At 50.2% G+C, this 14,034-nt stretch overlaps 1 protein-coding gene across 3 annotated transcripts in view; it reads left to right on the forward strand.

Annotated features, from left to right (window-relative positions):
* Positions 1 to 14,034, forward strand: part of sgcd (sarcoglycan, delta (dystrophin-associated glycoprotein)) — a 116,557-nt gene that overhangs the window by 32,610 nt on the left and 69,913 nt on the right. Inside the window, exon 1 of one of the 3 annotated variants that reach the window (XM_086012392.1) lies at positions 3,221 to 3,772. The exons of the other annotated variants lie outside the window; for them this stretch is intronic. The gene's annotated coding sequence lies outside the window, so the exon portion shown is untranslated. Of the gene's footprint in view, positions 1 to 3,220; positions 3,773 to 14,034 lie in introns of those variants that run through there. 3 annotated transcript variants of the gene reach the window in all.

Below are 14,034 nucleotides of genomic sequence, written 5' to 3' on the forward strand. Positions count from 1 at the left end.
TCATTCCGTGCCAATTGATATCATCAAGTGCAAGCTGCGCAAAACGGCCGACTTTTGTGCCTCACGTTCTGGTCGACATGAGGGGCACGTGCGCAAAGTGGAAAATGGAAGTTGTGGGGGAAAAAAAAAAAAAAAAAAAGTACTGTAGCAACGACCTAAATGGGCGCCGAAATGCTCGTTTGTGTCGGTTCAATCCAAATGTCCAAGTCCGGACAGTCGACTTATCGACTGGCTAAAAACAGAGCGAGACTTTAGGGCCGCGGTCAAGTCCACCTTCGTCGAGTCCGACACGCAAAGGCCCGAGTCCGGGTCAAGTCCAGACGAGATCGAGAGTAAAGCGTTGAGAATTGATCAGTTGTCAATTCGCGGTTGCGCCTCGAGTGCAACAGTTTGGCCACTTGTAATAAGAGTTGCCCAAAGAAGTGAAAAGCGCGCAAACGCCTTCATTTTTATCACTTCAGGTCTTTCCGTGAAATGAACATTTTACCGTCACAACTATTTCTTATTTTGACACTTTTTTTACACAAAAAAAAAAAGAAAAATCAAACATTCCTTCTGAAAAGTCCTTTGTGGAAAAACAAAATGAACGTCTTCACCTGCGAACCCGGACTCCTCTCTTCATTTGGGGTCCATCCTCCTCCTCCTCCTCCTCCTCCTCCTCCTCCTCATCACCGGCTTCATTACCGTTTCCGATGAGCCGCCACCTCATGCGGTCACACGTCGTTACGTTCAATCATCCGGGGAGTCCCCCCATCGCCTCGGATGAATTTGTGCCCGGCCGAGGCAAAAAAAAAAAAGAAAAAAAAAGCCCGCCCTCCATTGTGGCCTTTTGGTATTCCGCTCGGCGAGGATCCCCTCCAGCTGCGAGTTCAATCAGGAGGGACAAATAACGCAAACTGGTTGGATGAGAGCGCCATGAACAGACGGCGGTGTCGGATTACCTCGGGATCAAGCACATGGTATGAGCATGACGCAAATGTGCTGCCGTGCGCCAGCTAAAGAAGCGCAATTGGCGAGCTCCCCAAGCGCCTGAAAATGAAGCACAATGTCAACGTGCGACAGCGGTGTGCTACATGAGAAAAAAAATGAGAAAGAGGCAGAGGGAAGGTGCGGAAGTAGTCAGCTCTACACAGGCCTGGAAAAGAAGCACCGAGCGGCATCAGTTTGCTACACGGGAAGAATGGCAGAGGGAAAGTGCAGCATCATTATGCTGGACAAAAGTCTGAAAAGGATGCTCAGGGTGAGTGTGCGTGCTAGGTGTGCTCTACAAAATCCTGAAAAGAAGCACAAGATGAGCGTGACGGCAGTGTGAAAATGAAGCACAGCAGCATTGTGGCACAGAAGAGGAAGCACAGGGGGGAAGCCCGAAAATGAGGCACCCGCTTGAAGAGTTGTGACAAGAGGTGACTGCGCTATGCTGCACAAAAGCCTGAAAAGGAAGCACGCTGGCCCACCGGTCGGCGGCGGCAGCTAGCCCACTTTGGGGCAGCTTTTGCATGTTTTACATGAAAACGACTTCTCGCGTCTGGTTTCCTGCCTGCCACACGTGAAAAGCGCATCCGTGTTCCGCAGATAGTGTCCGCCGCTTGAAACGAGGACAAGGCCCGGGCTGGCACGCGTAATAATTCCTCTTCTGCGCCCCCCGTTCGCTCCGTTAGCCGCGTTTCAAAGCCTCGTTTTATCGGCTCCCTTTCGCGGTCGCTCGGTCGCGATGACGACGTCCGGCGCTCAAACCGGTTGCCGCTGACTAGTGTCGCTGCCCGATGGCTGGTATCGGCATCCGCGTATGTTCCGAGTGTTTACGTACAGTGCGGTTGCCGAGTTTTTCTTGTTGACAGATGCTGACGATGGCCGCCACCTTTTGCGCGCGCTAACGGGCGCCTTCGCGTCCACCGAGTATTTCTGCGCTCTCCGGTGCCGCTGACTCGTCTTGTTGTTTTTCCAAATGGCAAGGCTGATCGTTTCCATGGATCAAATCACGGCCGGACCGGCGGGCCAAGCGGCCGGCCGCTCGCCACGGAAATTCTTCTTCCTTTCATTTGTCCGTCTGGTCTGCGCCGACGGCCAACCGGAAAGCGAGCTGCTAATAATAGCCGCGCGCGGGCCGCTGCTCAAAGAAGTGTGCCTTTCAAATGTTACATCATTGCTTGGGATTTGGGGCTTCTCCTTTAAATGTCCTCATAATGGGAGAGCCGAGACTGGAGCCCGCAATCCCGTTTCACCTTTGTCCCCTTGAGCGTTCAAAACGCGTATCGATCTTGATACACTTCTCCCTTCAAATGAAGTAGTAGGCGTGTGCGTCAGTCACTTTAAGCGTGCGCTTCTTCAACTGCCGCTTCTTTAAATATTTCAATCGATGTTTATGACCCTTGGCAAGAGGATCTGCTGTCAATGCGCCAGGCTGACTGACACACACACACACACCCGCACACACACACGCACACACACACGCGCAGACTTGTTTTACTCCTTTTCGGGGTCCTGCAGTTGATCATCGAGCTCGGCTCCACAAAAAAGCTCACATGCAAGAAATCTCATGCGGTAGTGCATGGGGAACAAGAAAACTTGACTAGTAGGACAACTTGTGATATGATGAACTTCACTACTAGTCAATGTCACCACACTTGAAAAACAGTTGAGTTGAAAATAACCCAATTTGGGGCAAAAATGGAGCAATCCACTACTTGGCTCAATTTGACCAAACTTTCAGGTTTTTTTTTTTTTTTGCAAAGCCACAAAATTGGGAAGGTGGGTCAAATTGACCCAAATTGGGTTATTTTTGACCCGAGTGTTTTTCGAGTGCGCAGGCATTCTACTCGTGTGTCCTGCTCAGGCTTGTGCACGCACGCATACACCCAAAGTGGCGCTCAGGCACCTGGGCAAAAAAGTCAACTGTTTTGCCATTATTCATATATTTCCAAAAAGAAAAAAAATGTAGGCAAAGTTTGGATCGGGGTACTTATTTGAGGCCTTGAGAGAATTGTGCATATGCTACCACCCTCATGATTTGTTCTACTAGTGCGCCGAATTGTCCGACTCTTGGGGTCAAAGCGTGTACTCGTGCACGGGCCCCAAAATGCTCAAGCGGCTTTCCATGCTCGCCTCTGTTCACGTGGTCGCTCGTGCCTGAGTGTCTCTCTCTGTCTCTCCCTCTCTCGCTCGCTCGCTCGCTCGCTCGCTCTCTCGCTCGCTCGCCCTCTCTCTTCCCACCTCCCTAAGAAAGAAATGCTCGTCTCGCCTCTCACATCGCTGTCCGGATCCAGTTGGCGCTCGCCGCCTCCCGCTGCACTCCACCTGCATTCCCCGCTCCCACGCACGCACGCGCGCACGCGCACGCGCCCACCCCTGCGCGCATGCACGCGGGCACCGCCGTGTGCGCTCCCGGCGCCGGCCGACTTGTGAGGAAGAGCAGACGCCAGCCGAGGAGCGGCTCTAAATTTCTTTGTCCTTTTTGGAGAGAAGAAATGTTTTTGGGAAGGGCGGGCTTTTTGCCCGGCGCCTTTTGCCGGGATTCGAGCAGCGGCGATTTGGGCTCCGGCCGCCCAAGGGATGCGCGGCTCTGAGCAGGAATATTCCCACTCCCGCTTTGGACACATTTGAGGGCGAGGGGATGGCGGGGAATTAAGCAGCCTGCCTAGCTGGCGCTGGACTTGTTCAACTCGATTTGAGCCTCTCAAGACAAAAAGCCCCAAAGAGCAAAGCCCGCAAATACGCACGCAAATACGCACGCACGCAGCTTGCCACCAGCCAGTCTGTGGCATCGGACTAAGAGGTAAGGCTTCCCTCCCAAGTCGAAAAACCTTATTCGACTCTCCCGCTGGATTTTGTTGTGGAACTTGGTCAAGCATCGGCCGCTGTGCCGCGTGACCGCGTGACCGCTCACTCTGTCCTGCTTGCTATGCGTCGCTCAGCCTTTGGAGCGAGGGGCGCAGCTGCGTCGGCTCGGCAGCGAGAGGGGGGCGGGCGGGCTGGCGGGCGACCGGGGGGGGGGCTCGGGGCTGACACGGGCGCAGAACAGCCCATTTTGGGGCATCCGCCACCTGCGCTTTTGTGGGTCTGCGGCCGCTCAAGTTGGTTCACAGGCAAGTGCGCTCAGCAGTTTCCCGTTGACGTCCGCCATTGTCAAAAGATGCGTTTGCTTTGAGAGTGACAATGACACACTTTTTTTTTTTTCTGCTGCATCCTGCACCTGATGTTTTTTTGTGGCCTTTTCTGCAGGGATGTTTTCATTTGAAATTCTGCCTTTCCAAAAAGGCCTTTGGCTTCACCAGGGATTCGGCGCTTGAGATCTTTGTGGTCTTATCTGGATATGGTCGGTCAAGTGTGAAGAGTTTTCAGTTGGGATTTGCCACGGAGAAAAGGCCCGGATAGCTTGGGAGCGCATTTCGGAGCGTTTTGCAATCTTGTCTAGTTATCAGTCCATCAAAAGGCTTTTTGTCTGCATCCAGCACCTGATTTTTTTGATGGTGTTGTTTGCAGGTGGTCAAGTTTTGAAGGTGTGAGGAGTTTCTGCAATGTTGTGGAAGAGCCCACCTGGAGACCGCAGTTGAGAATTAGCATTTGCTAACAGCTGCAAGCTTGTCTCGATGTTTGACTGCATTGTCCTTGTCAAATTTAGATTTAATATTATTCATGTCCACATTTCAAGAAGCAGCATTTGTGATAGCAGTCGATTTTTCTGCAGCCGGCACCTGAGTTTTTTTTTTTTTTGGGGGGGGGGGGTGCTTTTCTAGTCAGTCAGTTCATTCAAGTCCATATATGAGGAGTTCTCATTTTGATTTCTGGAATGTTTTGAGTGGCGACAGAACATTTTTCTGCATTTTTTTGTGATTGTGTATCAATTCAAGTATTAGGCCAGAGTTTTCGCTTTCAAATGTAGAGTGCATGCTCAAAGGGGATTTCTCTGCCTCACCTGTTTACTTTTTTTTTTTTGCTGCAGTCCGTCAAATACTGTAACTCTAAAGTTGAGTTGAAAGAGATTTTTTCTGCATCCATTTCTGCTTTTTTTTTTTTTTTGCGGTCTTGTCTGCAGTCAATCAAGTGATTTAGAGTGTCAAGAGGTTTTGCTTTCATGAGTGTGTTGGAGATGAACAGAGAGAGGAAGTGGCTTCGTCTGCATCCGGCACCAGTTTGCATCCACGTTTGTGTGTTCTGGTCTACATGGAGCCATTTGGGCCAAGACGATCTTTGTTTTGGACTTTGGCAAATGGAAGCAGCTCAGCGTTGGTTTTTTGAGTGAAGTGAAGTGAACAGCATCCGGCAGCTGAGGTGTTTGTGTGCAAATGGGCGTCGCCCGTCAGTGTGGGAAAGACGATTCCGACCGGGGGCTCAGTTGCAAATGGACTTTGCGAGCCTCGTAGCCGGCCCAAGATGGCTGCTTCAAGGCAAAATGGCCCGCTCCCTGTTCAATCTCGGTCATGGGACTTTTTGGCCGTGTGGCCGCCCAATTTTGTGTCAATCGGTGAAAAAGTACCCCCAAAAAATGGAAACTTTGTTTGGGTGATCTCCCGAGTGAGCTTGCTTGGAAGTTGAGCGTTTGAATAACACGTGGGAGCATTCCCCGAGCGCACACGAGAACGCTACAAAGGCACATAAGATCAGCGTGGTATGAATTCTACACTACATCCGAATCAACTGTTTGTCAAACAATTTGAGTCGGTATGCTTTCCACGCGGCTAATCGGCAACAAGCGCATGAATGGCAAAGCAGACGCGGGGATGCGAACAATGAAAAACGGCCCGGCGTGAATATTTAAAGCGAGACGAGTCCAAAGAGCCCATTTGTGGCCGTCGCTTTTGTTGCCTGTCCACAAATGTGCTTTGGCCCGCCTAGGCCTTGTTTGTGCTAACGCCGTCTGCTGCGTTCAAGGGGGAAGCCTCGAGAACGGCCAACGCGGCTGCGGCTCGTCGCCATCGGGGAAGGGATTTCATGTCATGACGAGCGAGCGCTACCGTGGCATTTGAATGATCATCTCCTGTAAAATGACACCCCGTCCATTTTAGCGTTTCATTTTGCACCGGAAACCGTTCACCTTAGTTGAAAAGTAGTGCAGTGACAAGAAATGTTTTGCGAACACGAACAATCGCTGGGATGACAAAGTTGATCCGAGTCAGGCTGATGGTCGATTTGGCAGCCCGACCTCAAATCAGCCAAACCGCTTTTTTCCCGACTTTCACATTTTGGGCCGAGCGGTGCCGCGTTCAAATTTCACCTTGGGCAAATCCGACCAAAGTAGGCTCAAGGTCCACCTTGGGCGGCGGCCGATTTGCCACCGATTTACCAAAGAGCTTTGCTGAAAATCTCTGTCAGCCATTTTGTGGCACAAAAGTTTGGATTCAAAGCTGTGGCTTGTGGCGCATTGATGCCAATTTTTTTGGGGGGGCACATATTTTTAGCGGCCGTCTTGAGCCACGCCAAGGTGCATCCGAATATGTTGGCAGCGTTGCCAGCGGGCGGCCAAAGTTGTGTCGCCGCCTTGGGCCGTGTCTAATCCCAAATGGACGGGGTTCCCTCTCTTTTGCTCTACGTCTTCCTCCGGCGCAGTCGGTTAATTTGACAAAGCGCACGGAGAATATGAGCGCGGCGTTTAGCCAGCAGGAGGCGATTAATCCAAGCAATAAGCAGCCTGGCGGGAATGACTTGTGGCGGAGGAATGTCTCCCGTCAATGTTTGCAAATTGGGAATTGACAACAAATGGGGAGATGGAACGGCATGCGAAGCTCATGTTTGCCCATGCGACGTCCCATTTGAACACAGCAGGACGCACACGGGTGAGTCTGCCGAGGGCTGGACATCATGCAAATGTCCACTTTTGGACGAGATGAGTCATGCCTGGCATGTGGACGTACAACGGTGGCAGCAACGGCGTCTCTCACTCGGAGGGAGGGATGCGCCATGCGCATGCGCCGGCTGGGAGCCCGTCCTATTTGTCTTGATATTCCCGCAGATTTGACAAGCAGATGTGAAGCGACTTTGGCGGCTGTCAGCAAGTGTTGCCGTGCCAGCTGCTCCTGCTCCGAGTGAGCGGGTGGGCGAGCCCTTCTCCTTTTCGCCCCCCCCCAGCCCCCCCCTCCCCTCAAAAAAAGGAAGACCTTGGCTTCTTCACAGATCTTTTCTCCGCCCTCTCCCCCAACATGCGACAATTTTGCCGTCTACGGCAAGTGGTCCACCGCCAAGCTGTGAGCAAAATGAAAATCGAGTGTCCCCCGAGTGTCGTGTGGCCGCGGTTCGCGTTTGGCAGCAATGTGGAAACATTGGGACGAATTCTCAAGGACAGCTTTGTCTCTGAAGAGCCATTGGAAATGACCAAAGTGAGCCGAACGTGGCCCAAGATGGCAGACTTGCTGTCTCGTTTGGGGTGCGGCTCGTTGAGACTTTTTTGGTGGGGCTGCTCATGAAAGACGCACCGACCGGATTTGTGCATGGGAAAATCATTTGGCTCCCAAATTCCAGGCTGCACATGGTGCGACAAAATTGGACTAGATGAGCCCGAAGTGCTCGCTCCAAAGCATAACGGTCGAGCGCTTGTGTCTTTTGAAGCGAGGCTTCTTCAGACTTTGGGGTGGAAGAAATGCCTCCAGAAATCCACATCCGCGCATAGTTTGAGCGATCGCCATAGCAACGACAAGAGTATTTGGAGCCATAGCCATTAAATCCACCCACTCTGCCTTGTAGGAACAACAAAGTAGCTGCAAGAGAAACATCTTTAATCACCTTAATTAATTCAAGCTTGAGAGGAGGAATAATGGAGGTTCTTGCCAACGGTATAAATCGGTGGCGGGCAAAACAAAACCTTCTCGTCAGATCCACATTAATGGTAGGTAGCTTGAGTAATTCCACACAATAGAAGCACATTAGCATCTCAGTCGAATCCACACAACACACTAAACTCCTCTCGTGTCCTAAATTGGGCAGCGATAGCGTGCAAGCAAATCCATCCGGATTGTGCCTGAATCGGTGGCAGCTTTTCCAAAAACTGCGATCATGTTTTTTTTATTGGCTGAGTATTTTTGGGTCAAGGCCAAGGCTTTTTTTTCGAATCATTTTGGAATGCCATTATCTTTGTCTGAAGTCGTGTTGGCTAGTTAGCTTAGCACTCAGCATTCCCTCAAAGCGGCGCAAGCTGGGCACGAGGCTGATATGACGAGGCCAATCCAAGCCCGGCGAGCAAAATTGTGACGCTCTGCTGCGTCACCCAGAACAAAACCAATTTCTCATCACGGCGACATTTGATTGTTTGCGTGCGCGACTGCTGGATCCGCCGCTCCTCCGAGCCAAGTGGATCAAGCTGGCCTCTCCAAAAACAACAAGTGGAAGCACTCCGCCGGAGCTCATTAAAAGAGCAAAGCCTTCCCTTCCCGCAGGCACCCGTAACCTGCGCCAGGTGCCAAAAAGCAAAAGGATCCCCATTAAGACTGAAAACCGGCATTTGAGTGGAGGGAGGCGGCGAGGGAGGGAGGCCCCTGCTCGGAGTTTTACGACGTGGAATGAAACGAGCGAGTGAGGGAGGAGGGGGAATCAAGTCTCGGACCCTAATTAAGGGAGTTTAGTGCGTCCGAGGGAGGGGAGATGATGGCCAAGAAAAGCTTTTAACAAGCATACGGAATCATCCAAGCCGTCACCCTAACCTCCATCTGGAGGTTCTCTGCCTACAGGGAAATGACACAATGCTCGCGGCGGAATAATTGTCTGCTCTTCAGTAATATCTCACAAAAAGTGAGTCAGCTCCACGTTTTGGGCTAAATCTCGTCTCTTTTAATAGGACAACGCTCAGCAAATGCCACTTTGCCACAATGTAACGTACCGCAGCTCGTAGAAGAGTGCCAATTTCCTCTCCAAATGACGACGACGACAACACGCAGGCATTAACGTCCCAACCGCCGGCAACAAAAGCGAGAACACCGCTATGGGAAAATGTCCACTTGGGAGCCGATTTGCTTTCCCAATTTCTTTCCCTTACTTGAAATTGATTTCAGGATGGATCAAATATGAATGGAAAATGTTCTAAATGACATTTTGACCCCCCAAAAAATGCACATCCAAAACGAGTGAGTCTTTTTTGGACCCAAGTATAGCCAACCTTGTTCACGTATCATCAATTCGAATGCTCTTCCTAGATTAGAAGATCATTTACCTTGGCAACCAAAAAGATTCCGCACAATGTTCCAAATTGTTTTGGATCAAAACGCGCAAAAAACGCATTGTTAATGATTCAATTTCAGCCCCTCTTTTCCCCTAACGCTTGAAAAAAAAAAAAAAAAATATATATATATATATATATATATATATATATGTAGAAATAAAATTTCTGGGATTGAATGGCTGGACCGTGAAAAGACAAAGGCATTTGTCTTTGGGATTGAAGGAACTTTGATTGACCTGTTCCATGAATATGTCCAACAGTCTTTTGTGACTTTCCAGCCATTGAACAGATCAGAAGTCACCATTTGGCCAGGAAATGTCTTCAATGTCGCAAACGGCCCTCACGCGCATTGATGTTCGGCATTTCCATCATCATCTTGGCGTCATGTTAGCCAAGCCTTTTGTCTTGTCCTTTTTGTCAGTCAGGCTCATGAGTCATGATCAAAATGCACCCGGTTTTTTTCGATGCTTTATTTGAGAATTTATGAACACGCGCTACGTTTGCTCGTTATCCGCGCATGCTAGCTCACATCCCATCTCGTGATGTTCTCGAGTTGTAAACCGCCGCCGTAAAGAACGCGGCGCCCGTAATGAGTCGGCAGCGCTCCGCCTTGCGTTGACAATGCGCGATTGATGGGCGGCGAGAAGACTGGCGGCGCCGGCAAAATGCCGTAAATCCACCCATAGCAGAGGGCCGCGTCCCCTTTTGGGGGGATTTTCTTTGCTCATTTGCGAGGCGGGGAGGAAAAAAAAAAAAGGCAGGCTGCAGCTGATTAATCACCGCCACAAAGAGGACGAATGAAAGTCGGGATTTGTGTTTGTTGTCTCTTTCATTCGAAGCGACAAAACGGGACGGCACGGTTGGGCCGGACAGACGGATGCTTAGGGCTTTCCTTTGCCTTTGAATTTTTGCCGGAGAATCCTCGGCCGTTATCTTGGACGGCACACCGCCGCCGCCGCCGCCACCTCCGCCACCGCCGCCACCGCCGCCACCGCCACCAACAAAACAAACAAAAAAAAAACCCTTCTGCTTTGCGGGATTATGGAGGCGCCTGTTGTTGTTGGCCCAAAGCGCCCAACCTGCCGCGCGTCTGCCTCGCCAGCCAAACATTGTTTCCACAGCGCAGGCCTTGCTTTTTCCCGTCCGTTTGTCTGCTTTGCCGGCCGGCAACAACTGGCCCGGCCATATTCGCGCAATGTATACATCCGCGGCGGCCGAGGAGGAGGGCTGGGCGGCTGGAGCCAAATATCCACAGAGACAACCACTGAGGCCTTTTCTACGTTGACGTAGGGCGCTCCTGATCTGAGCTTATTTTATCATCATTTTAAAATCTCTTTTGTAATTCTTACCATTATTTATTGCATTCATTTACCAGTCACCGATAGTGCAGCGGTACAAGGCGCCCGAGTTGTGTGCGGGCAGCGTGGGATCGATTCCCGCTCAGTGATGGTGTCGGTGTGCGTGTGCCCTGCTAATAGGCTTGCGTCAGGAAGGGCATCCGCCAAGCAAAAATGCTTGCCAAATCAATGATGCCAATCGTGCGCGCACTTGATTGGCTGTGGCGACCCCTGAGGGGAAAAGCCGAAAGGATCATAACAACATTGCATTCAGTGACTGTGCATTCATTAAAATATTATTCGATTGAGACGGAGGAAGACCCACGGGCCATAGGTTGCCCACCCTTGTTCTACTGGAACCATCTGCGTCCTCTTCATCTTTTTTTGTCTCAGCTCTCAAGTCCTGGCCAAATATGCTTGCTGTCTCCCGGCGGCTCCTCCTCGGGCCGCCATCTTGCAATTATCAAAAAAAAAAAAAAGAAACAACATACAAAAAAAAAGTCTTCGTTGAAGCAACCGAGGAGCTTTTGACAGTGAGCTGTGCGCAAGGTGAGCCGCCTGCTTTTCACCCCTTCCTCCCATTCATTGCGACACGGTGCCTAACTTGGAGCACAACAACCAACACTGCATAAAACCAGATGAGCCACTGCTCACACCCCCCCCCCCCCCCCCCACTGCGGTGGGCCAACTTTTGATGCCATGAGGACCGGGAGCATAGCTACAGTGCGTATAAAAAGTGCTAGCAATGCAGCTCCGCTTACCTTTTGGCTTCGACTTTGCCGTCTTTTTGCTCGAATATTCGCCCGGCCAAGCGTTTGAGTCATGAGTGGCGAAATGTGAAATTGTGACCTGAAATAATGAATGATGACGGCAACTAGTTTCTTCAGGCAAATGCAGCAATTACCTGGGAAGCGCTTTTGAATTGGATTCAACCTTCCACTGTGATAAACTATTCTTCTGTTCATTCTCATGTTGTTTTCATCAGTATAAAACAAAATCCAGTCATTCATCCTTTAAGGACTCATTTTCTGCTGCAACACCGGCCTCCAATTATGCAACTGCTGCTCGTCTGTGCTCGATTGTCGCCACAAGCGCGAGTGAGTAACGAGGAGCTCCAATAAAATAGATGAAGAAAGAAAATAATCCTTAAAGCCGCAAGCGGCGACAAAGGTGAACTCGCGTGCCATTTCCCGTGGCGCATCCTTCAAACGATCGGCACGCTTTGACCCCGTGCTCCGCCCGCACACATTTCGCGGCCTCTGCCAAAAGAATTCCTAAAATAGCGTCGGCCGTCTGTGGGCTCGGTTGGCGCCGTAAAGTACGAGCCCAAATTTCTGCTCAGCTCCGGGCATGGGTCCTCGGGACCTTTTGTGCGCGCTCTCATGATCGACACATCGACCCGCGTCTAGCCTTGAAACTGCCGTCGGGGGCTTTTTTTCATTTGTATTTCTATTTCTTTTTCAGCTTTCGAGTCCTGGAATTGAAAAAAAAACGTTGCTGTTTCAAAGCGAAACAGCGGACGTGCTGTTGAATTTCCAGCTTGGGTTCTTGAGGCTTTTTCGCGCTTCCACTTACGATAGACAAGACTGACCCATTCCGAGTCGATTCCACGTCAATGTCGAGCTTTGAATTCTGCCCAAAATGTCTGCTTCCAACCAACGTGGCGGACGTTTTCATGCGTCCTGTCATGACAGACACGTCAAGCGGATTTCGTGCCCGTTGGTGAAACCGATTTGATGTGATTTATTTCTTGATTTCCTCGCAGTCTTTCCAGGGGACGTTACTGGGCCAGCAACCGGTAGAATCGGATGGGGAGCCGGAAAGCTAAAGGCAGCCTTTTTCCCCGCGCTCGGGGCTAATGACCATAAAGTGGATATACATCTCGGCGGCGTCCCGAGCTCTAAATCTGCGGCAAAGAGCTTCCCCTCCATCGCGGGCGGCCGGCCAGCGCCAGATGATTTAACGGCGTTGTAAAAATTGCGGTCCCGGACGGAGGCGGGGAAAGTCGCACCTTCAGCGGTAATTTGTTTCCCCCCGGAGGGCCCCCCGCGCCGCTTCCCGGCATGCACCTGCCCGCCGCGGGCCGCGCGCTCGGCATCCGTCAGCGGCGTGCCGGCCATGAATGGCGAGCGCCTCATTTATTTGCACGGCCGCTATTATGCTTTGCTCTTATTGCTCTCGTCCGCGTTGAATACTGATTCCCTTTTTACGATCTTCTTGCTTTAGAATGGCACGCCGCGTCCTGCTCACCTTCAATCATTGATTTTGTCGGCAAATGTGGATGCTGCCTTTTTCTTGCTGAATATTTGCCGTCCTCCTCTCCGGCCTGGTTGCTGCTCGACTGATGACAGTGCGCTGACGAATCCTCCAAAGAGCAAAATGACTTGGATTTTTTGTTGTCCTTTTAACACAGAAAATTGTGCCATGCAGAATTTATACAGAAACATATTTCGACTACATTTAAAAAAAAAAAAAAAAAAAAAATGGAATCAATGAAATACCAATACGCTTTGCGGCACACTGCTACAAGTTCCCCGCCATGTATTCATTTTTAACTGTACCATTCAAACAGTAAAGTTGCTCTGGTGACACTTTGACACTTGAGTGAGTCGAAGACTCACAACAGTTAAATACAGTTCACTTGTATTTAACTTTGATTTGGAACACTTTTGAATGTCATCAGTTTCCCTCCCATGTTAAGGCGCAGTGTTAATGTTCAAACTGCGCATTATGTTTCAGCGGTGTACGCTAATATCGATCTAATTTTTTCCAAAAATCCCAGCTGTGCCACCTTGACGCTTGAATAGTGTCAGGCCGCAAAGCCGTCAGAGCGGCTTTTTTCAAGTCCCGCGCCAGCGACAAGACAGCGTCTCGTTACCTCGCTTGAATCCGCCGAGCGCCGAGAGAGGCCGACAGCTCGTCAGGGTGAGTGACGGCGACGGCGGCGCAGTTGCGCGCGCTTGCGGCGGCGGGCCAGACTTCCTTTGGACGCTGTTGACGGATCGACAGGAAGCGGAGATTGCGCGTTTCCTTCTGTTTTTCTTCAGGCCAGTCAAAAAGAAAGTTGGACGCCACTATACCATGCTTTGACTTGTAAATGTAGAGCGTCGTGCTTTCATACAAAATGTGCTGTTTCAAGGCAACATCTACTTAGGACAAAATGGACATTTTTGAATACAACATCTACTTAGGACGTTACACAATCATTTTTTATCGTCCAATTTTGTGATTGTACGACAAAATGACAAAATCGACAACAAAAACACTGAAAATGATTTATGACAAAATGGACTGTTTTTACAATAATAATACTGTCGTATGACAAATCACACTCTTTTTATTACAAATCTTCCATAACAAAATGGAATAATTTTAGGAAAGAAAACTTTTACTTTGCATTCTACGTGTTTTACGACAAAGTATACCTTTTGATGACAAAATGGATGGATGGATGGATGGATGGGGCGGACAGCTAACGTTAGCTGCTGGACACTAACCAGGAAGTAGCTTGCTAACAAACAAACTCAATGACAAACAAATCAGAATGGTACAGTG

Source organism: Filicampus tigris, chromosome 17, assembly GCF_054856515.1.
Source record: "Filicampus tigris isolate MCC_2025a chromosome 17, RoL_Ftig_1.0, whole genome shotgun sequence".
Lineage (NCBI taxonomy): Eukaryota > Metazoa > Chordata > Actinopteri > Syngnathiformes > Syngnathidae > Filicampus > Filicampus tigris.